Source organism: Haliotis asinina, chromosome 12, assembly GCF_037392515.1.
Source record: "Haliotis asinina isolate JCU_RB_2024 chromosome 12, JCU_Hal_asi_v2, whole genome shotgun sequence".
NCBI classification, from domain to species: domain Eukaryota; kingdom Metazoa; phylum Mollusca; class Gastropoda; order Lepetellida; family Haliotidae; genus Haliotis; species Haliotis asinina.
The window spans coordinates 31,217,517-31,241,416 of record NC_090291.1 but is presented as its reverse complement, the minus strand read 5'-3'; the positions used below and the strand labels follow the sequence as shown (position 1 = coordinate 31,241,416).

The following is a 23,900-nucleotide window of genomic DNA, read 5'->3' as shown; positions in this document are numbered from 1 at the left end:
ATTCGATCCCAGACGGGCGCCAAGATGGCCGCCCACTATGTCGTCCATATTGGACAAATCCGAAATGGCCAACAATTTTCCTACGGTTGAATATTGCCATGTCACATATCAAATGAAAGATAATGAAAAGAGCTTTGCAAAGATGTATACATTTACTGTAACCACTGTGACAAAAGTTATTACAAATATAAAATTTAGAGAGCTGACCGAAACTTCAAAGTATAATACAAAACCTATCAAAATTTATACAATAATTGGAACTGAAAATATTTCACTTTGGAAAATGTCAATTCGGTGTTCGGGGGCCACAGCCACAGGGGCTGACCATCTTGGCGTTCATCAGAAATTCACTTCGTATGTCTTAAGCTACCTCGGTGCCAAATTTGGTGCTTTTGGAAGAATCTGAACCAAAATATCCATATGCCCCCTGATTGCAAGATATCTTATGAATTTAAGCTTCTATATTGTTCCCATACAACGTTTGGGAATCATTACAGATCCCTTCATCAGGTGGCGTTCTCACGCTGCGAGTTGTAGTAATAACCTTTAGCATACGACATGTAGTAACAACTTGTAGCATGCGACTTGTAGTACCAACTTGTAGTATACGGCTTGTAGTACCAACTTGTAGTATACGGCTTGCAGTAACAACGTGTAGGATACGATTTGTAGTAACAACAAAGGTCGTAACGACTTTGTTATTTGTGTACGTTTAAAGTCGCACACAACTCTCATCTCACATAGGAAGCCACCCAAGTCTTCTCCACAAACAACTGGCGCCAAAGGAAGCTTTAGGATGCCAGAGACATACGTAGACAACAGCCAGCCATCAACCGTGACCAAGGAATCCACTTACCATGTGCTGGATCCCACTTCTCATTCTATGTTCTTCCCGCCTTGTTTGCATTGCATAACTGGCCTTCGATATTCTCAACTCCATCATTACTATGTTATTATAGCGTATCACTGGCCTCCTATTGTATTCTTAACCCAGTCGTAACCATGCTGTTTATTATCACTGGCCTCCTATTGTATTCTTTACCCAATCATAACCATGTTCTTTATTATCACTGGCCTCCTATTGTATTCTTTACCCAATCGTAACCATGTTGTTTATTATCACTGGCCTCCTATTGCATTCTTTACCCAATCGTAACCATGCTGTTTATTATCACTGGCCTCCTATTGTATTCTTTACCCAATCATAACCATGTTCTTTATTATCACTGGCCTCCTATTGTATTCTTTACCCAATCGTAACCATGTTGTTTATTATCACTGGCCTCCTATTGCATTCTTTACCCAATCATAACCATGTTGTTTATTATCACTGGCCTCCTATTGCATTCTTTACCCAATCATAACCATGCTGTTTATTATCACTGGCCTCCTTTTGCATTCTTTACCCAATCGTAACCATGTTGTTTATTATCACTGGCCTCCTATTGTATTCTTTACCCAATCATAACCATGTTGTTTATTATCACTGGCCTCCTATTGTATTCTTTACCCAATCATAACCATGTTGTTTATTATCACTGGCCTCCTTTTGCATTCTTTACCCAATTATAACCATGTTGTTTATTATCACTGGCCTCCTATTGCATTCTTTACCTAATCGTAACCATGCTGTTTATTATCACTGGCCTCCTATTGCATTCTTTGCCCAATCATAACCATGTTGTTTATTATCACTGGCCTCCTTTTGCATTCTTTACCCAATCATAACCATGTTGTTTATTATCACTGGCCTCCTTTTGCATTCTTTACCCAATCATAACCATGTTGTTTATTATCACTGGCCTCCTTTTGCATTCTTTACCCAATCATAACCATGTTGTTTATTATCACTGGCCTCCTATTGTATTCTTTACCCAATCGTAACCATGCTGTTTGTTATCGCCTCTGTATGTATATATAATCCCCTTGGTTCTGCCTACTATATTTACCTGCTGAAGGAGGAATGATTCGCTCTAAAGCGTCGTGTTATTCACAATAAAGAAGTGCACATCCATAAATCAGTTTCTAACTGTTGCAGGATTCTCACATATGACGCGGAAACATGGATTCGTCGAGTGATGAAGAAACCGTAGCATTAATTTCAGTCTACATACTAAAAACGAAAACGAGAAAACCTATCTCGATGTGGCTCCGCAAATGGATCTTTGAGCGGAACACAGCTGAAACATATACTTCGCTTTTGTCGTGAGCTTGAACAGGAAGATCCAATGTCATTGAAGAATATCCTCCGTATGGACAAGGCAGATTTCGACATTTCTTTTTGAGTTGTGTCTCCGACATTGTGTCACCCTGAGGTGGACAGATCTAAGTGATTTTATTGGTCGAAAGCTTGCGACTTGTTGTGTCTCCGACATGATGTCACCCTGAGGTGGACAGATCTAAGTGATTTCATTGGTCGAGAGCTTGCGACTTGTTGTAGGAATTAGGATAATTCCAATGTCTTTCAGCTCGTTTGCGACAATTTGTATGCGCTTTTAAGTCGTTACAATTTGGGGGTTCTCACATTTCAAGAAGTCACATCGCGATCTTCACCTCGAAACCACCTTAGGTATACCACTTTTCAAAGTAAAACGTAAACTCACAACTCGTTTCCATTACAACAGACACTATTGATATACTTACATGGTATATTCCATTAACCAGTGTGATATGGACCTCATATTCCTGCCCCACAATCATGTACACCTTTGGAACCAATATCAGTGATTGCCAAACGCCATTAATCCTTGAGTCCATTGCCAACACGTCCTCTTTACCAAACATTTTTAGTCGGAACTCTACGGCTAAGAGGATATCACCTTCCGATAATAGGGAGACGCACCATCTAGAAATGAAACATTTGTATTAAGTATGTATTAAATACATTGACAATACATTCTGATACATGGGTGATGGGGTAGCCTAGAGGTAAAAGAATTCTCTCGTCACAAGGGATACCCAGGTTCTAGTCCTCACTGCTCATGTAGGAACAAGAACAGTGTTTGAAGCTCATTTCTGTTGTGATATTGCCGGATGAGCGAGTAAGTTTAGTTTTTCGCCGCACTCAGCAAAATTCCAGCTATATGGTGGCGGTCGGTAAATAATCGAGTCTGGATCTGACAACCCAGTGATCAACAACATGAGCATCAAATTGTACTATTTCGAAGTGATGACAATTGTCAACCAAGTCAGCGAGCCTCACAACCCGATCCCCGTTACCTGTCTCTTACTACAAGCATGGGTTACTGAAGGCCAACAATCTAACTCGGACCTTCACGTGTTGATATGAGTGAGTGAGTGAGTGAGTTAATGCCACATCAGCATTATTTCAGCCATATCGTGACGATAACAATTGTACCAAGAATAAATATATTCATACTTAAAACCTGTCAGCGAAGGACTCTATTACGACTTGATTGTCACAAACTGATCAAAACTGGCTGGAATTCGATGCAAACGCCTGCAACTGAAGGTAGATCACCATGTTAGGGACCACGGGGACAGCGGGATATTGCAGAACATGGCGTTAACTGTACACATGCTGCATCATTGACTCGGGTCCGTGGGCTAAGCAGCCAGTCAAGTCGAAGGAAGTTGCCAATTTAAAATGCCGTGTGTAATCATGTCGTTGACACGTGACTTAAACACTGAGTTACATCCCTAGAAATGTGCAAGGAAACATAACAACAATACCCCACCTGGCCATGAAGCATGTCTAACAAAGCCATTACTGCAATATCTTACGATTTAATTCACAGCGTAACGGCTTTGGGCAAAGATGCTACCCTGAAGATCCAGGTCAGAATTGGTCTTCAAGCCATGAAGAAAGGAAACAGGAAGTGGCCATTACTCGCTTATAAGGTTTCATGGAGTGCGTGAGTTAAGATTTATAGTCACATCGGCAATATTCAGCCATATTGTGGCATAAAAAAAGTTAGAAATGGATGATAAATGGAATTAAATTACAAGAACCTGTGGACGAAGGACAGTAGAAAAGCTAGAATATAATAGATAGAAAACTAAACCATTAAATGAAACATTTAACACAGGACAGAATGATGAGGACTGTTTTATGGATATAAATCTTCTTTATTTTGTATTAGCGACGTTTCGACATAGATTCTAATGTCGGTCTCAACCAAGTGGTCACGGGCTATAGATTACAAAACAACTGATGGTAGATCACTCGATAGGAACCATGGGGACTGACAGTTCTTTGGTTTCCTACACGGCTCGTAGCTGGGTTTATAGCAACTGTTCAACCGTCTGAATAAACTTAGACTCAGTATTATTCGTTGCACTGCTATGTTGAGTTTAACAAACTCTATTAGGACCAGGTAATCAAATGCGATACTGCTGAACGGATTTAACCAAGTCGGGCAACAGATACTGACACTGACACTGATCTCTCAACAAAAGAAGATCTGCACAAAACACTGATATTTGACCTGCAGTATAAGTATAATAGCTTTTTTCCGCCGGAGCGAATGACGAATAAGGCGCTGTCTGGGGTTCAGTTGTTTATTCTAGTGGATCCAGTTGGATACTGATAGTTTCAAGTTTCAACTATTTATTGCCCTGAAACATTTAGGCAATTATGACATTTCAACGTATCACATGTCAGCCTTTACATTATGTGAAATAAAAGTTACACTTAGTACATTATGTCAAATACACTGGATTTAGACTGAAACTACAACGAATTTCATTTCATTGCCTTGTTGTACAAATGCCCTCTAAAATATCACATAATAGTATACATATTCTCACAGTACATAAAAAGATAAAACCAAGAGTAATACAGCTTAATATCATGAAACAAAATACTCAGACATGCACTCACATATATATGGTATACAGCCTATCGAGCACATGGCGCCGTCCTCCCCAACCACATGGCAATCGCTACAGTCTGTAGTACACAAACAGTACAGAAATTCAGTCACAAATCGCCTATTGGGCAATGATAATGTGCAAAGAATTGTATCATGAAGTAGAACAATTTAGTCTGAAAAGTAACTACAAGTTTGTAAAGATAATGTTACGTTTATATAAATATTACAGATTTATTAATGCTAATTCAACTACAATTAGAACACAATTACAGTTAAAAAGTGCTACAATGTTTCACTATGAATTAGATGATAATTCCCGCCTCACCCATACCAACAAGCACTGTAAAAATGCCACGTCAACGAAAAAATGGCTCACCTGTCTATCTCTGTATCCCAATGTGAAGTGAAGGTTAATTGCTCAGGTGCAACATGTGGAACCCACTGTTTGCCAATCAACCAATCATAAATCAGCATACGTGCTCACATGATAAACAATTGCTAGTGTCATGACCTGACATGACCTGACATGACACAACCCCTTGAACTATGAGCCTTGTCTGACATCCTTGACTTATATAAGAAATCTCAGAATAAAAGCATTTCTCATGAAATGCTACCTGTGCCATCAAGATACTTTATGAACTCTTTTACCACAAATAAACTGAATAATCTAAAAAATACTACCACCTAAAACCTTTTTATGAACTGTTTTCTTTTATCTATATATATTTTTTTTTATTTGCATTTTATAACTTATATTAAAATGACCACAACCATAACATAATGACATCCTTAAAACACAAGTGGGAAATTGATTCAAGCGTTTGTTAAATAAGTACATGATATATAGAGAATTATAACTCTACTATTTCATCACTGCTACACACTACCCCCGGCAATGAAAATGTCGTCCTCGACATTAACCATGACCTTGAATGACTGATAACAGTACATCAGACACTTTAGTGGGAAGATGTGCAAAAGTGCCCTTCGTTGCTAAATCTTCCAAATATCTTGCCTTCTCAAGCCACTCTGGCGGACGCACAGCATGTGCCATCACAAAGTCGCCACTTGTATGCCATGCTGGTTTGCGTCTCTGTCGTCCAGAACAACGTGGGTCGTTATTAGCAGTGTGAATCTGTACTTCACTGGATACAACAGCACTGTTCTCATCCAACTCTATAGTATCTTCTTCAGCATTTTCTTGAGATAATGTCACAGTTTCTGACTCGATAGCTTCATCAGTAGACTCTGATCTAGAATCTTCACCATCGGACACAGAATCACTCAGGTCTTCATTATGGCCATTACCTGGTTCTGATACTACCACGTCATTAGTCTCTGTTGAAGTTCCTGGAATTGAGGCACCTTCTGACTGTTCTGTGGCATCCGTTAAGTTCAAAACACATGTCTCATCATACTGAGAATATTCACTTGTTGGATTAGCAGTACCCTGGGTCTTTAACACCTTCCTTGGCTTAGGTGTCGGACGCTGCTTCTGGTCAATGTCAACACTGCTAATAGGAAGAAGATGATTTCTGTGCATTGTTTTTGACTTTCCTTCTCCAGCTTCTGAAGTGACCACATACACTGGAATGTCTAAATTCGGCTGTTCTTCAACAACATATGCTTCATTTTCCCATTTATCAGCCAGTTTATGTTTGCCTTCAAACGCAAGCTTTCTTACCAACACTCTGTCACCAACTATGACTTTTGCTCCTCGTGCCCGTTGATCATAACTTTGTTTTTGCCTGTGCTTAGATTTCCTGGAAAGTTTTGCTGCAAGGTCGTAGGACTTCTGTAATCGCTCCTTCAGTGCTTTTGTATAAGACTGTTGTGGTTCTTTCGCATGTCTCTCAATACCAAATGCCAAATCAATTGGTAGTCTGGGATGTCGACCGTACATCAAATAGAATGGTGAAAACCCAGTCGTCTCATGAGTACAATTGTAGGCATGAACCAAAGGTGCGACATGTGCTTTCCAGTCTGCCTTCTTATCTGGCTCTAGAGTACCTAACATGCTGAGAAGAGTACGATTAAACCTTTCACATTGCCCATTACCCATGGGGTGATATGGCGTTGTTCGTGACTTCTTCATACCTGTAATTGCACACAATTCTTGAATTAGTCGTCCCTCAAAATTTGCACCCTGATCAGAATGAATTCTTGCCGGGTAACCAAACTGATAAACAAAGTTGTTCAAAAATACTTCCGCAGTCGTACGTGCAGTCATGTTCTTGGTAGGAACAGCTAATGAGTACTTGGTAAAGTGATCTGTAATTACTAAGATGTACTGGAAGTTATTTTTGGAAGGTTCCAATGTCAAGAAATGCATGGCAACCAGTTCTAATGGATATGATGTTTGTACAGTCACTAATGGTGCTTTAGAACTTGTTCTCGATTTCCTGCGTAAACAACGTGCACATCCCTTAATCCAACTCTCAGTCTCTTTTGCCATTCCGGGCCAAAAGAATCTCTCCCTAATCAGTGACAGTGTTTTGTCTCTGCCCAAGTGTCCCATATCATTGTGTAAGCTTTGTAGTACCTGTTTCCTCAAATGAGAGGGAATAACTAGCTGTTCACTAGTGCCTTCAGAACTTTCTGTAATTCTGTAAAGAACACCTTGTCGTAGTTTCAGATTCTCAAATGTCCGTAAATAAGAGTTAAATTCACCGGTGACATGACCTTTCTTTGGCGCTTTCGCCAATCTAATCCATGTTATGACTTCAGCCAAAGTCTGTTCCTGAAGTTGTTCCTTTCTCCAGTCCCTTGGAGTCATTGCCTTCAGATCTTGACCTGCCTCATTATCAAGTACCGAATCAGGTGACATGCTCAAACACTCAACATAGTTAAATGCTGATACAGACTGACAAATGGCCTTTATAGATTCTGAGGAAATCGTTTCACTTGCCTCTGTTGCATATCCTGGAATCCTAGATAACACATCTGCATCCACATTGGATTTTCCAGGCCGGTACTTAATGTCAAAATTGTAAGCTGCTAACTCCGCCAACCATCTATGGCCAGTCGCGTCAAGCTTAGCTGTGGTTAAAATGTAGGTCAAAGGATTATTGTCTGTAAAGACGGTGAATTCATTTTGATACAAGTACTCATGAAATTTCTCAGTGATTGACCATTTCAAAGCAAGAAATTCTAACTTGTGGGCTGAATAGTTTTTTTCTGGCTTTGATAATCCTCTACTGGCATAAGATATAACTCTCTTGTGTCCATTTTGGGTTTGATACAGAACGGCACCTAACCCACTTTGACTTGCATCCGTGTGCAATTCGAATGGAAGTGAGTAATCACAAAATCCCAATACAGGTGGTGATGAGAGTCTATCCTTAAGTTCCATGAATGCTTGTTCTTGCGCATCCCCCCAAATCCAATCCACTTTTGATTTACCCTTCTTATCAGTTGGTTTCGGCATTACAGTAGACAATGGTTTGGATATCTGTGAAAAGTTATGAACAAACTTCCTATAATACCCTGCGAAACCTAGAAATTTTCTGACTTCCTCTGGGTTTGATGGTCTTGGCCAGTTTCTAATGGTTTCAATTTTGGAAGGATCGGGTTCGATACCATCCTTGGATATGACATGTCCAATGTAAGTACATTTTTCCTTAAAGAACTCACACTTATCCGAGGCTAGTTTTAGATTGCATTCTCTCAATCGCTGCAGTACTTTGGTCAGTCTACGGAGATGTTCCTCAAAACTCTCAGCAAAGATGATCAGGTCATCTATGTAGATTACGCAAATAGATAGATGTAAGTCCCCTAGACAATCTTGCATCAATCGCTGAAATGTCGCAGGACTATTGCAGAGGCCAAATGGAAGTCTATTGTACTCAAAAAATCCAAGCGGACCTACAGTAAATGCAGTGCGCTCCTTGTGCTCCTCTGAAATCTCGACCTGGTGATATCCCGATTTCATATCCAACTTAGAATAGTAAGAACTTCCAGCCAAACAATCAAGTACTTCATCTATTCTAGGTAAAGCAAAGCTGTCCTTAATCGTGGCTTTATTGAGCTGTCTGAAGTCTACACAAATCCTAAGTTTTCCATTTTTCTTGCGACATAGGACAATATTCGAAGCCCAGGGGCTATGGGATTTTCGAATAACACCACATGCCATCAACTGTTTCAAATGTTCTCTTACCTCCTCAAATAATGATGGGGGAATTCTGCGATAGCGCTGTTTAAAGGGTGTGTTGTCCACTAATTCGATTCTATGTTGAACCGCAGCTGAATGGCCAAGATCTAAGTCTCCATGAGAAAAAACATCAATATGATCTTTGATAACCTTAAGTCCTGCTGATAATTGATCTTCAGATAAATTATCCTTGTGGACTTCTATTTTACTAAGTACACTTTCCATGTCAAATGTGGGATCTAAGTTGATGTCTTCAACAGAAACCGGTTGAAGTTCACAAAGTACCGCTCTAGGTTGTATGACTACAGTACGAGTTGTAACATTGGACACATGAACCTCAACGGGATCTTGCTCCTGATACTTGTAGTACATAAGAGAAGGTGATACATCCAGATCAGCAGGTATTGTTGAGGTACAACTTGCCTGAAAAGTAGCAAGTACTTTTGGATAACAAATCTCCTTGTCTACAGATCCCCGAAGAACAACTTGTGAATTGGCAGGCACAACAATACTTCTACCTTCTGCATTCCTTACAAGTCCTAATCTCCAATTTCTTTTAACCAGTTCCTTCTCTCTGATAACCATATTTCGAAAAGTGAAATACCATGGGCTATGAAGTTTAGCATGTTGAAGAAACCTTGGACCATGCTCAGATTTGCATCTATTCAGGAGAGTGGAAAGGACATTTGTTCCTAATAAGATAGGTACAGAATAGTTATAGCGACTGTCAGGCACGACCAGTAACAAACATTGCAAGATAGTTTCCGACGCAACCCCTGAGACTGATAAGTCAACAGCTATGAATCCTAGATATGGCAAAGTACCACCATCTGCACATTCAATGTCTATCAGTGTTTGAAGAGTATGGAGTGGAAGATGTGAGAGATGCTGCTTGTAAAAGGACTCACTAATGGTAGAAACTGTGGAACCTGTGTCAAGTAGAGCTACGCATGGCTTATTGCAAACTACTACTGATGTCTCATTGGATTCCCCAACTAATCCTTCTGGGAAATGTTTGTTACTTGAGAAAGTGGTGAACTGACCCATGAGTTGCCCATGCCCATGGGTCCCTGTCCGTTTAAAGGCTGATGATGATCCATATTAATCCTACATCCACGCCAAATATGACCGAGCTGTCCACATTTCCAACAAACTGGTAATGAACTCCCTTCAGGTGAAGTCCGACCTTTGTATGGTAGGTAAGGGGTATCATAAGTTGTTTTGCCACGAACATTCAGGTCTTTGTCTACATTGGGGTTATATCTGCCTTTCCTTGAGTTGCCACCACCTATATTACCTCGAACAGGAGGGCTACTATGGGGTTTTGTCATCTGTTTCTTGATATTGGTTAACTCTGCAGACAATTCCTTAACCATATCTTTTAATTCTTGCATCTCAGAGGGTTTTTGATAAGCCATCTTAGCCGGATGAGGTTTCTTAGAACCGTCAGGGGGATTCCTTTGACTCAGCTCATGTTCCAACCTCCGTATTGCAACCCGAAACTTGTCAAAGTCTTGAATGGAATCATACTTGTGACCAGAAATATCCTTAAGAGCTGGCTTAAGTCCTTGCCAAAAGACACTTTTGAGGGCTTGATTGATTTCATCTATTGAAGGATTACTATTCTGAGTAGCCTTGGCATAAAGATCCTCTAGCCTACAGCCCCATGTGGTTACATCTTCATCTGGTAATTGCTTAGCACTGTAGAAGCTTGCCATAAGGGATTCACTTTCCTCACATGTCCCATAAACACTCTGTAACTTGTTCAACACGGTCTCTAAACTGGCACGTGATCCTAAGAGTGAAGCCACTTTGCCGGCCTTGCCCTTCAGTGAACGCCGAACAGCCTCAAATATGATATTCTTAGGGTAAGTTTTCTCTGCTAGAAGACAATTGACTTCGTATACCCACAGATCATAGGAAGCTTCTCCTTTACCTGATTCACCAAAGAACAATGACAGACGAGGAATGTGACCTGGCATGGCAGGGAACTGACTAGGACCTTGATGACTCTGAAAGTTAACACCCTTATTCCATGACACAGAATCCGTTGGTATACCACTGGGAACATTCCCTGGAACACCTTCCGGCTCCTTACTTGACAATTTACCGACTGATTGCAAATAAGACACCATCAAATCCTGCAACTCCTCAGCACTATTCACCTTTGATGTTACACCCATTGACTTAAGAGCCTGACCTAAAAGTAGAACATTAGATTCACCTTCATCCCCATCCTCGAAAGGCGGTATATCTTTTGACTCTAACTCCTCTATCAACTTATGATCCTGTTCTATCTTATGAGCCATATCGGCACCACTAGAACCACCAGTTCCACAAGACAAGAAAACCCAACTACAAAGAGGATAAGTCTATCAGCAATGCAACTACAGGGGTGAAAGGTGAAGGAGTAAACTTGGGGTGCAACAAAGAAGACCCAGAGACAGACAGGCAAGCAATCCTGACATGAAACTTCCACAGTCCAAACCAATACCAGAAAGGCAAGGATACCAACTATATACGATAGATGTTATTACTTTGACAAATTGACCTAGCTTACGCAAATTGACCTAGCTTATGTCAGGTGTGTGTGCATGTGGATAGTAGATTTCATCACACAAACTCAATAATTGCCCATCACTGCATGCCTTCACTGCACTGTCAAATATTCATTCACATAAACAGGTACATAAAGTATAAAAATTGCTAAAATATTTATATCATTGGGCAAATGTACCTATGAAAATAGGTGAACCCAAAAAAAGGTAAAATTATAAACAATGGATGTAAATATCCAATATGTTAAATAAAAGTAATTCACAATTCGTGTATATACTTCACATGATTAAACTTCAAAAGTTCATGTAGCCATCAAGGCCTGGGACACAGTTTCCTCTGACACTTCAGACTGGTGGATCGTCTTATGCACAAATGTAGTGTTTACAGTTCTATTCAGGTGCACAAAAGTATGAGAAAGTTCTCACCCAAATCTTCTACAGACGATCACATGTTGCGCAGACAGACGACATGTGGTGGCTAGTGGACTGCTTAGCCATGTCACTGGATCCTCACTGGGGGCTCCAAGTTATAATAGCTTTTTTCCGCCGGAGCGAATGACGAATAAGGCGCTGTCTGGGGTTCAGTTGTTTATTCTAGTGGATCCAGTTGGATACTGATAGTTTCAAGTTTCAACTATTTATTGCCCTGAAACATTTAGGCAATTATGACATTTCAACGTATCACATGTCAGCCTTTACATTATGTGAAATAAAAGTTACACTTAGTACATTATGTCAAATACACTGGATTTAGACTGAAACTACAACGAATTTCATTTCATTGCCTTGTTGTACAAATGCCCTCTAAAATATCACATAATAGTATACATATTCTCACAGTACATAAAAAGATAAAACCAAGAGTAATACAGCTTAATATCATGAAACAAAATACTCAGACATGCACTCACATATATATGGTATACAGCCTATCGAGCACATGGCGCCGTCCTCCCCAACCACATGGCAATCGCTACAGTCTGTAGTACACAAACAGTACAGAAATTCAGTCACAAATCGCCTATTGGGCAATGATAATGTGCAAAGAATTGTATCATGAAGTAGAACAATTTAGTCTGAAAAGTAACTACAAGTTTGTAAAGATAATGTTACGTTTATATAAATATTACAGATTTATTAATGCTAATTCAACTACAATTAGAACACAATTACAGTTAAAAAGTGCTACAATGTTTCACTATGAATTAGATGATAATTCCCGCCTCACCCATACCAACAAGCACTGTAAAAATGCCACGTCAACGAAAAAATGGCTCACCTGTCTATCTCTGTATCCCAATGTGAAGTGAAGGTTAATTGCTCAGGTGCAACATGTGGAACCCACTGTTTGCCAATCAACCAATCATAAATCAGCATACGTGCTCACATGATAAACAATTGCTAGTGTCATGACCTGACATGACCTGACATGACACAACCCCTTGAACTATGAGCCTTGTCTGACATCCTTGACTTATATAAGAAATCTCAGAATAAAAGCATTTCTCATGAAATGCTACCTGTGCCATCAAGATACTTTATGAACTCTTTTACCACAAATAAACTGAATAATCTAAAAAATACTACCACCTAAAACCTTTTTATGAACTGTTTTCTTTTATCTATATATATTTTTTTTTATTTGCATTTTATAACTTATATTAAAATGACCACAACCATAACATAATGACATCCTTAAAACACAAGTGGGAAATTGATTCAAGCGTTTGTTAAATAAGTACATGATATATAGAGAATTATAACTCTACTATTTCATCACTGCTACATAAGCACTTAGGGTTTTTGGTGACATGTTTATCATTAGGGAATATTTCCATAAGCTGACATTCTTGAATATTGAAAAAAATACGCTATTTTCAGCGACTGTTCACTCGCTGAAGTAGCGTGCTACTTGTGCATCAATCGGAAGCGATCGTACGAAAAAATAACAAAATAAAACAACAACAACAACAACAAGAACAGCAGCAACAACAAAACGTTCGGATATTAAACTTTTTTGAGGTAAAAGTTCAAAAGGTATGTGCTAATGTTCACTTTCTCGATTTGGTAAGCTGTGTCCTGATTGGTCATCTGAAAAAGGTTAGACTCAGTAGTCGAGTGTTACGAATAATCCCGAGTCTAAATTTACTTAGACTGAACTCTTCAGTTCCTGGCAATATTGAGGAATTGTAGCTTAAATAGGTTGTATGAACTCTGTATTTGTAATCACGAACATACTACCCTTTCCAAATGCAACGACTGTGACGCTCTAAATACTCCCTGTGCTAGTCTACGAGACTAGTCATAGTCTTAGATATCAGTCCTCTCATACTAGTCTCTGTTTTACATTATCATTCGCTTTCACATTCCCTCGCTCGAGTAAACATTTTCATAACTTTCAACACTGAATTCATAGGCCATTTCCCTCACTAAAGTGTTTTCAAACATTCTGATTCTTTTCATCTTTATCAAAACAATGTGCATTTGAGAAATAAAGCCTTTTACTTAAATAAGGGTAAACAGTTCGTCACTAGTGCAGTGTTTTTCGTACTTAGGCCCCGGGGTTAAGTCTGTAAATTCCCGGTACTGTCAAAGGTCAAAGGGTACACCAGTTTTACTTCGTTTCAACCATTGTTCTTTACGCCCATTTCAACATAACTGTAAGCCAAATAACCAACACGGAAAAAGAGTTCCCCAAGTTTGTGTTCGTTTGAATAGTGGCAAACTAGCAGTGGTTTCATCTTCAATTTGAGGATAATCATTTCATGATGAGTTCTTTTTCCTTAAACGTGAACGTGTGTTGTTTATGTGATACAGAGAAATTTTAAGTAGGCGGTGCTCTGAGCTCAATTAGACAGAGATCATACGTACGTCACTTGTACGTCTCGAAGCAATGAAGAATTAAAACAAGTTTTCAGCAACCCATGCTTGTCGTAAGACGTGGCTGACTTGAGATGTCATTGTATTCTGTTGCTTATTTTGTCAGTTACTCTCTGTTCCAACTCTGGAATACTGCAGAGTGTGGCGTTAAACAACAAGCACATTTAACGTCTCGAATAAATAACCATGTACATCGCGAATCATGTGTTACGATAATCTACTGAGATCGTAATTCGGGTTCCCTTACCTTGTAACTTTAGTCGGTTCTGCCAAGACACGAACACTGAAAGTGCTTGACGGTCCACATGGAACTGAATATTTTTTATTCCCAGCCTGGAAAATATATGTATGCATCATTCGTTAAAACAGAAAACATAACAAAATCAAGTGCTCTTTTATAGAAGATTTTGAATGCAGAGGAAACCTGCGTGAACCAATGAATGCTCAAATGCAAAATATACGCACAGAATGTTAAATGGTTTAGTGAAAAGCATGGAACAGTTATATTATATTATACAAATTACAAGCAACTTGCTTGACAGTGATACAGGAATGTATAAAGAAGTTGTTCATCCATCAAGCTTGTTCATATATTTAGTCTCCTACTTCTAAATATTGTCATTTAAAGAGGTCATTCGTCAAGTTAGAGGTATAATAAAGCATGTTCGTCTTTACGAAAGTCAATCGTCTGTGATGTCCGATATACCAGGCAGTCATTTGTCAAGTTTGAGTTACAATCAAGCATGTTTTTAATGAAACGCAACAGTCCATAGTGCCCATGACAGCAGTCATTTGTCAAGTTTGAGGTTTCTGATGAAATTTCCAAAGTGAGTCACACGATTCCTGGTTCATTTTGCATCTGTACCAAGACCTTGGTAAAGTTCTGAAAATGTTTTAAGGTAAACACGTGTTAGGTTAAATGAACACATCAATGCCAAGAGTGACGTAAAAATATTTTACATTTGTGCTGATCGATGCTCGTTAATCATCGGAACCACAGACTGGAGACTGTTGTTAACAGACGTTTCGAAGCACCTTCAGAATTTATCCATATCCGTGCGAGAACGGAGAGAACCGTATTGGAACTCTTGGAATCGTTAACCCGTCAAGCTAGGATACTGAGATGAACGTGCACAGACACTAGTGGAGCGGATCAAAGGTCAAGGACAGAGTCAAAAGAAAGCACTGATGCGTATTCTAGTCTCGTAATTAACAGATAACAGTGGTAACAGAAGATGGTCTCTGGCGTCCAAAGTACAATTACGCTGGAATGATATGTACATATCATATAAACTGGTCCTGTGGCTTTGAATGGGAGGTAACACTGAATGAACACCGAGGATCGCACTAAAGAACAAGGTTGGTTGGTTGGTCGGTTTGTGTGTTGATTAACGCCGCACTTGGCAACATTTCAGCTATAATTGATGTGGGCTCTAAATAATTGAATCTGCACCAGGCAGTCTAGTGATCAACAACATGAGCATCGATCTACGCTGGGATAAAATAACATGTGGGTCGAGACATGAGACTGACCACCCGATCTCGTTGGTTGCCTTTTACGATAAGTTGCTTAAAACCAATTCTAACCCGGATGTTCGTGGATAGTAATTCATAAAGAACAAGGAAGGAGTAGGTATAGATACTGACGCCTGATGTCGAAACAGATTCTTAACTGTAACTGATTTTGGCTTCAGGGACAGTACCTGTAACCACAATACTCCTCACGAAGCTTTACCATCGTGCTCACTCAAAGCATCCTGGGAGAATAGATGGACCTCCATTTTTGAGAACAACACCCAGTATTTAACAAGAGGACGCGTCTGTGTTTGAAAATAAAAACACAGCTCGTATCTGTCGTTATGGAAAAATCATTCATTGGAACAGTTTCGCGCTGTATGTAAACGGTGCCCGGACCAATAAGGTTTGGATGTACGTGTAATTAACGCAAATATATTTGATTGAAACAACATACTCATTGCCCGAATTTCATTTCATCACCTCGGTACAATGTCAGCAATGTTGATTAGTTATATTAATATTTGATTTATGTTTCCTTAGAGTATGGGTCAGCTTGAATAAATAATAGTACTGCGAGTCAAGCATGTGAGTCAAGAATAACATCTAGTGCCACCACCAACAATACCTCACTAATGTATTGTTAGTGCTAGATTAATGTTCTGTTTTCCCTGAGTATATGTCATCTGCCTAAAAGATGTGAGCCAAGAAAATCATGATTTAAAATGTATAAAATGTAACTAAAAAAAAATTTAGCAATGTATAATTATGGTAAGATTAATTGTGTTTCGATATCGTTTGGGTATATGTCAGCTAGACTGCAGAAATGATATGAGCCAAGACAAATCTGCTACCAACCGGATTGACCACCATCACCTGACCACACAGACCAGCTACAGTCTCCCATTGTCCGGAGGGCTGACATGTACTAGTGGACACGTCATGGCAGATCTTGAAGTTCTGACCACATGTGTAAGATGCCAGGTCTCCTTCAGCCTGACCTTCGTAGGTCATGCTGGCTCCGGGGACCTCTGGAGGTTGACTACATCCTTGAAACTCTGGAAAGTAACGTAAAGGTTTAATTAGCGTTACTTTTGAATTAGCCATGCATTTTACACGTGCCACAATCAGTTCACATATTGGCGTATTGAGAGAGTGCATTATGTAGCTCATAAACGTTTTCTAAAGGTATTTAACACTAATGGAACCGCTGTGGTTTAAGGGTGTGTGTTAGGATATGAATTACACATACGCCAGCAACAAATGTAGTCCTTAGCCCTGAAGATTTTGAAATCGCTTTGGAATTGCTTGTTGAAAGCGGCGAGTTATAATGTGGCTTAATTATCAAATGTTGAAAATATTGGGATCTAAATGAGATTCATCTTTTCCACCCACATGAATACAAATTATCTTGGTGTCATAAAAATGTTTGGAATAGCGAATGTTGATCGAAATTTAGTTGTCTCTTAATTTATTTGTATGCATATTTCTCCCACTAGAATGTTAAGATCCTCCATAAATAATGACCGTTTATTGAGTCATGTACAACACTGATAGACACGTTAATAGGAAACAATGTTGCTGACAATATATTGCCTCGGAGAACACCCCTGCTTTGGCCGCAATTCGGATTAGATGAAATCCACACGAAATTCAGTTATGAAACAACCTGAAAACAACTATAAAGCAAATGAACAAACAAACTAAAATCATGAAGGACTTTCTAAATACTATTATTCCAGTTGGAACCATGAGTGGTGTCAGGGTCGAAGATAGTACAGTGGCTGTTTACCTACATTGGCATTCGAATCAATAGAATCAACATGGTCGATTATCACTGATGTGATGTATGTATTATTCATGACATGTTTTTAAAAAATGATTACTGTTATCAGTCGACTTGAAGGATCTGAGTGATCCCTACCTAGTTTTTGTTGGCATAATGCATTTATAAGTGGAACGTCTGATTCGGTTTGGAGTATCAGGGTTTGATCTTGAATGTTTGTATATGATGTCTGAGGACTGGGTTATCTCACAGTGGCAAAATAGTGGATGTAGGGGTGAAAAACGTTTTGATCATCATTCTAAGTTGGAGAAACGTTTTGGTCATCATTTCAAGGGTGTGAAAACTTTTCCATTATCATTCGAAAGGTGTAAGAATATATTGGTCATCCTTCAAAGTAAGAACATTTTGGTCAGCATTCAAAAGGTACAAGAACGTTTTGGTCATGTCTCGAAGGGTGCGAGAGCGTTTTGGTCACCATTTGAAGGGGGTAAGAAGGTTTTGGTCATCATTCGAAGAGGGTAAGAGAGTTTAAGAGTTGCTCGATCCGATAAGTGTAGAAACTTTTTTATCACCATTCGAAAGGTGTAATCACGTGTAGATCATCATTTGAAGGGTGCAAGAATGTTTTGGTCATCATTTGTTGGTTGTAGGTACGTTTCGAAGGGCGTAATAACGCTGTTTCTGTCGTTCGAAGGGTGTAAAAACATTTTGATCATCATTCGAAAGGGTGTAAGCTGATTTGATCTTCATTCGAAGGAGGTAAGATCGCTTTGGCCATCCTTCGAAGGGTGTAAGAACATTTTGGCCATCCTTCGAAGGGTGTAAGCACATATTAGCCGTCATTCGAAGGGTGTAAGCACGTATTCCTAGGGTGTAAGAACGTTTTGGTCATTATCCCACGTCTTCAGTAAGCCATCCTTGTGGTAATAGGCGATGAACAGGATCGGGTGATCATGATCGCTTACTTGGTTGACAGATGTTATTGTGTCTCCATTGCGTAAAAGGATGCTCATGCTGTTGATCACTGGATTGTCTTGCCCATACTTGATTGTTTACATACCCCCGTTATACAACCGGAACACTGCCGGGTGCAGCTTTCAACAACAAACAAACAGAATCATAGGTATGTCTTACCTGGAACACACGTGGCTCTGCCTAGTCGATTTACCTCACACCTAGATACCAGTGGGCAGGACAAGCCAGCACATCCCCCAGACAGAGACTATAAATTGATATGAAGTGAGTGAATACACATTTAACGAAGTGTCAATTTTTCAAGGCAAGTGGGATATGTAAGTTCAAAATCTTTCAAAGTTTATTTAGCTCTACCACGCTTTTTAATAACAGGGTATTTGTTTTAAATAATGGCTAAATATCAGAAAATTGCCAATGGTTAAAGGGATTGTGTAAACCCAGCTTGGATCCATGCAGGTAGAAAAGTAATGTAAATCACCATGGTCCCGAGTATGGTGAGTTAGTCATATCTTGCTGACCATACCCAGCCTGTTATCCATATTGTATTATCTGACTGAAATCTAATTGTAGAGGTAGGTGATAGTTTCAGTTCTTGATTGTGTGATATTCTAATTTTTGTTCTGTCCTTTGGCGATAGCCGAATACAAAACATTACAGGAAATTTAATTGTGAGACCCATACATATTTATAGCTAAAGGCATAAATCAATGGCTTTCAAGTTACTGTCAGTCTACAAGGATAAATAATGATTTTCGCCTATAACATAAGATCGATAATCAGAGCACAGTAATCGATGGCAATCGAAACCCGTACCACGAAACAAATGTGGACAATAACGAGATACAGTTCGAGCATTGCGTAGGAACATAAATCGATTAGTACTATGATCAAGTTGATTGATGTTATTTCCTGGCAAGCATCTGTTGTGGTTTCGGACTCTTAAGAACAACATTACTGTCAGTCGCATGAACGACTTGTAAACCCCTAGTTCAAGTGACAATGCTTGGGTGAAGCAACCCATCTCTGTATAGAGTAAATAAACACTGCCGAAAACGGCGCTAGAAAAAATATAATCCGACGATATTGTCTGGTACAGTGGAAGCTGACTAAACCGGCACTCACTGAGACTGAAGAAGTAATCCGGTTTAGACAATGTGCCTGATTGTAGAGCCCATGGTAGATGTACAAGACATGGATGGGACTGATTTTTCAGGTTGGTGTTGACAACTTGCCGGATTGGACAGATACCGGTTTTGACAGCTTCCGCTGTTATTATTAACGTACACGAAACATTCCTTCAAACACCATTCCTTCAACAAAAAAAGAAAAGACATGACAATATCCCCTACTGAGGTCGGTTGGTAGCCTAGTGGATAATCAGTGCCCTCGTCATTCCCAAGACCAGGGTTCGATTCCCCACATGGGTGCAGTGTGCGTCCCATGTCCACTGCTGTGATGTAGCTAGAAAATAGCTAAAAGCGGCATGCAACTAAACGAGCGATACAATGGATAGCGTTCTCCTCAGTATAAAGCCAACGGGTATATTCGGTATCCGTTGAAGTCAAGTATGCAAATTCAAATTAGAGAGGTCATAATCACATTTTAGGGACTACATTCTCAGTGTAAACAAACATCGTGTTCGGATAGACGACCGTGTTTAGGGTACTGTCTGTCCTTTGATCCAAATTAAATCGTGTCTGGTCATAAAAGATGGAGCGGATTACGAAGTGAAGATAGAAATTCATCGGCTTTCGAAGATATCAACAGCAGTTCCAGACCGACTGTCGGTGGTCACGAGCAGACGGCACATGAATCCAGGTGCAGCATACATTAAAGTGCATTTCTTGTTCAAAAGTTTAATTGAAGGTGTCTGAAGGTCTACACAAATTTGTTCTTATTTCTCTAGCGTAAGCTAAGATTTGTTGGCAACAATACCTGCTTCAACACTCAAACTTTCTTGGAACTAGATCTCCTAAAGCAGTCAACTGAGTGATCAGAAAAAATATAGTGTCACCGAGCTAGTGACATAACGTATTGTTACACGCATATTTATGACTTCATAGATATCTGCGCACATTCCACCAAGTTTCATGATTTGTGGTAATGGAAATCGCATTTAAAAATTGTAAAGTAAGAATGGCACAGTGTAATGAAGACTTACTAAATACAATGTTTCTTGCTAATGCAGGATATTAACCATCCCAAAACACACTCTCGTAATAGCCTATATACACTCCCTCATTGCGAGCTCTACAACCTACTGAATATGCAGGAGGTGTTACATTGCTCGTATATACGCGTCATGTTGGGATATCCATCTTGTACCCAATAATACAGGCACCTTACTTTAGGCCAGCGTTCAATGTCGCTAAAGATGACGCCCGGATGAGGAACAACGTCGACATCTGCACTGCTCTTTCGATTCAGGAGACAGGTTTTTGTCAGAGGTTCGAAGCTAAAGGACAGACAGGCGGTAGACAGGAGGCAGTCAGATGCACAGGCGTACAATGATGTCCTTCTGAGTCTCCTGAACATGTGGTGTTCCATGTACATACTATTCAATACAACTGAAGTTTGGTGGAAACAACTATCCGACTTCTTCAAAACCAAAAGAATGAGAATAACTACATGACTGAGTGATACTGCCATCCTGTTTGGTTTCTTTCACTGGAACAAACTGTTACTCGGGCCTATGGGCAAGTTCAGTGGATAGGTAGATTGAGTGTGCGAAAAGTAACGTGTGAACTTTGGTAAATGGTCAAATCACCTGTCACATAATCCGCGCAGCAGGGTTGTGTGCAAAATCACGCCCAAACTTCCTCATTTTAGGTAGGAAGCAACCATTTCGTTCCTGGGTAGATCGGGTAGTTACGCATCTAACATATAATTCTATGCCGAACCCCAGTTTTAATAGTACAATGTGCATACGCCTTTCACTTTACAAAAGAAACAAAAAAAACCCAAACATCTAAACCTTGATTGATTATTTGAAACTGCCCATGAATACATTTTCTTATTTTTAAGGAGACAAGTGGGACCGCCTCGTTTCACATTTGTATCTATGCATACAGATTCAGAGTGACAGGAAATTGCTACAAAGCTGTCTGACAAGAGAGACGGTTTCAACTTTCCAATAGTCAATTTCTCTTTCATGTCGATCAGCATTCTATATCTCCAGACTTGCATGTTTACATTTCACGACTTTTGAGGTACAATCGAGCGTGTGTTTTTTCAATCAGGACTTCAAAGAGCCGCCATATAGCTGGAATATTGTCAAGTGCTGTGTAAAACTAAACTCTTTCACTCACTCTTTGATAACAATTATGAACTCGAATTCTGTTAACAAATGCCTGTGTTTATTACCTGCGCGTTACTGACAACATACAGAAGACAACACCCTCACTGTGATCACAAGATGTTCCAGCCATTGACAAAAGTGCCAAAATATTAGATCGCCCGTTCCTCGTTAGGATGTATGTGTATTTAATGTACACAAACACGCACAGAAAGGAACATTGTCATTATATGTTGGTGCCGCAGTGACGAAAATGCCACAGTTTCGAGACGATTTCGAACGTTTTCGATAACACGAACACATGGACGAACAAATAACGTGTTTCCAAATGTCATTTAACAAGTATGTATTACATCATGTTTCGATTTCGGATTAAATGTCCCCAGGTGGAATATGGTCTTCAAATATCAGTGATCTCAAATTTGTTCGTGCTCTGTTACAATGCATCCTTGACAACATCATCAGATGCAATACTGAAATATGTACATTGTGGGATATATTTGCCAATGTTACAGTGGGCGATCGACATCCGGTATTTCGACAGTTTTTGTGCCGAGAAAAATGCAGAATATTGATCGTTGAATATCGCATCCTGCAAGGAATAACGAAATGCCGGAAATCTATCATTGAATATAAGACTACGATGTTATCTTCCATACTGCAGTACAGTGGAAGCTGTCAAAACCGGCATCTGTCCAGTCTGGCAAGGTGTCAGCACTAGCATAAAATGTCAGTCCCGTCTGTGGCTTGAAATTTATCATTAGCTCTACAATCCGGCACGTTGTCTAAACTGGATTATTTCTTCAGTCCTGATGAGTGCCGGTTAAGCCAGCTTCCACTGTATTTTATCAAGCTCCACATAAAGGGATACGGACTACCAACATCAGTAGGTGCATGTCCGGGGTGTGAGTGTGTTTAGTTTTACGCCGTTTTACATAACGTTCCAGCAGTATCACAGACGGGACACCATATATACACATCCCACGTTTTACCCATTTGGTGAATCGAACGTCTAGGCTACCCCAATCTACCTGCAATCTGACCACCCGATACTGTTTCCCGACTCTTAAAAGAAGAACAGGCTGCTGAAGTCCAATTCTATAAAAAAATGTGATTTTTACGAATCTCACCGAAATACTTACTTACTGGAACTTACAAACAACAGGTTATATCGAGTTGCATTTGTAGAATCAGAAATGATTACGTTTTAGACTTCTGTGACAGATATTCATCATATATACTACCTTTGCTCTCGTCACTATATGGCGGAAATATTGCCGGTGTGAGGTTATATTATAATTCACTCACTCACTGCCATGTCTGACAGTGGTGGTCGCGCTGAGACTGTTTCGGCCTGTTTAAAAAAACACTAAAGTGGTTTAGATTTGAATGAAAAAGGAAACTACCATAGGTTGGGTCCTAATGTGAAGGATGTTGTGTTCGTAGGAAGCGGTAGTGGAAATGTTTCCAAAGACGAAAGCCCATCACCATTACTAATGTTTTTCATGTTCCTCCGGAATGATGCAGTCTTGTTTTTGTCTCGCTCAGATCTGAACGTCACTAAGTGAGTGAGTTATGATTATAAATAACATCGGCAGCATTTTAGCCATATTGTGACTAAAACAAGTTATATATTCATATAGTTATATATTCATATAGCTATATATTCATAATACATAAAGTTGAATGAAAAAATGACCGCCAAATCCAGAAGAATATCACAGATCTGGATTCAAGAAGACATTGAGATCAATATTCCACGTCACAGTGTTCTGTTCCTATTTGGTACTGTTTCGTAACTCCACTACGATGTTTATGTCCTGCAAACATATATTAATTTCAGTTTCCATCTATGAGCATGATATCGGTTTCTGAGAATATCATCACCTATTGATGATACCGT

General features: G+C 39.6%; 1 long non-coding RNA gene across 1 annotated transcript; it reads right to left on the bottom strand.

Annotated features, from left to right (window-relative positions):
- Nucleotides 1-4,499: 4,499 nt before the first annotated feature.
- On the bottom strand, nucleotides 4,500-13,096 carry LOC137258369 (uncharacterized). The gene is made up of 4 exons (XR_010954628.1): nucleotides 12,458-13,096; nucleotides 11,973-12,192; nucleotides 4,844-4,912; nucleotides 4,500-4,578 (listed from the first exon to the last, which is right to left on the bottom strand). It is a non-coding gene; the product is annotated as an uncharacterized lncRNA (long non-coding RNA).
- Between the last annotated feature and the right edge of the window lie 10,804 nt (nucleotides 13,097-23,900).